This window comes from Bos javanicus, chromosome 18, assembly GCF_032452875.1.
Source record: "Bos javanicus breed banteng chromosome 18, ARS-OSU_banteng_1.0, whole genome shotgun sequence".
Classification (NCBI taxonomy): domain Eukaryota; kingdom Metazoa; phylum Chordata; class Mammalia; order Artiodactyla; family Bovidae; genus Bos; species Bos javanicus.
Genome location: NC_083885.1, coordinates 61,983,653 through 61,985,278, shown reverse-complemented (window position 1 = coordinate 61,985,278; position 1,626 = coordinate 61,983,653). Strand labels below are relative to the sequence as shown.

Here is a 1,626-nt window from a genome sequence, read left to right as displayed (position 1 = left end):
ATGTCTTTTCACAAAGATGCCCTGAGAACCACAAGCCAGACAGCCCTGAAAACCATGTATCTTATACAGACAGGAGTTGGGTCTATGGCCAATATCATCCTTTTCTTTCACAACATCTCTCCGATCTTGCTGGTCCACAATTAGAGACCCACATCCATAATTCTTGCCCACATATCCATAGACAATCTTTTATTTCTTCTGTCCTCTGGGATTCCCCATACAACGACAGGTTTTGTTTTGAGAAACTCCCTGTCCAGTCTCGGATGTAGGTTTGTGTATTACATACAGACAGTGGCTTGCAGCACCACCCTGTGCTCCACCTGCGTCCTGAGCACCTATCAGTCCTTCACTCTCACCCCCAGGAGAGCAGAGTGGGTGATGCTCAGAGGAAGGGCCCCCAAGGTCACTGGTCCTTCCTGTTGCACCTGCTGGATGTTCAGTCTCTTAATGTACGTCTATGTTCCTGTGAAAATCACTGGTCCTTGGAATAGATACAACAATGCTGCTTCCCAGGGCAAGTGGTTCTGCTCAGTCTCAGGTACTGTCACAGGCTTTGTCTACTTTTGGTTCACCTCTGATGTCATGTTTATTGGCCTCATGGTCTGGTCCAGTGGCTCCATGGTGCTTCTCCTGCACAGACACAAAATGAGAGGGTGCAGTATATTCACACCCCCACTGGACACCACAGATGCCCCCCAGAGACCAGAGCCGCCCACACCATCCTGATGCTCATGGTCACCTATGTCATCTTCTATGTGCTGAATTACAGTTTTGTTTTCCATATCAATGCCTCTTTATATTTTTGTCTGTGGTTGCACCAGGTCTCTAATGTCTTGGTTCCTTGTTTCCCCACTATTTCCCCCTTCCTGCTGTTCCTGAGGGATCCTAGAACTCCTAGGTTCTGCTCTTGAGTCATTAGAATGTATGGATAAAGTGCTAAATATTTAGTAGACACCTACAATAATAGCTGTAATTATTCTGTAAGTCCTCAATATCGATTTTTTACTGATATAACTAACACAAAGCATTGTATTAGTTCCAGATATACAACATGATGAATGTGCATTTGTATATGTTGCAAAATGATCACAATAAGTCTAGCTCCTCCCACCTTCAGAGAAGATACAAATTTTTTTTCTTGTGACATGAACTTTGCTACGTTTATTTGTTTATTCAGTTTTTGTTGCTCTTTGGCTGCATTGCATATGGGATAGTTCCTGGACCGTCAAGTGAACCAGCTCCCCCTCAGTGGAAGCCCAAAGTCTTAACCACCAGTAAGTCCCTGTGATGAGATCTTTGAAGGTTTGACTCTCTCGTTCAATCGCTCAGTTGTATCTGAATCTATGAGACACCATGGACTGCAGGATGCTAGGCTTCCCTGTTCCTCACTCTCTCCCAGAGTTTGCTCAAACTCATGTCCATTGTGTGGATGATGCCATCCTACCATCTCATTCTCTGTTGCCCCCTCTCCTCCTGCCCTCATTCTTTCCAGCATCAGGCTCTTTCCCAGTGAGTCAGCTCTTCACATCAGGTGGCCAAAATATTGGAACTTCAGCTTCAGCATCAGTCCTTCCAATGAATATTCCAGGATGATTTCCTTTAGGATTGCCTGGTTTGATCTCATTG

The 1,626-nt window shown here is 45.0% G+C and overlaps 1 pseudogene; it reads left to right on the top strand.

Moving 5' to 3' along the window:
• On the top strand, positions 1-911 carry LOC133229887 (vomeronasal type-1 receptor 4-like; annotated as a pseudogene).
• The last annotated feature ends 715 nt before the right edge of the window (positions 912-1,626 follow it).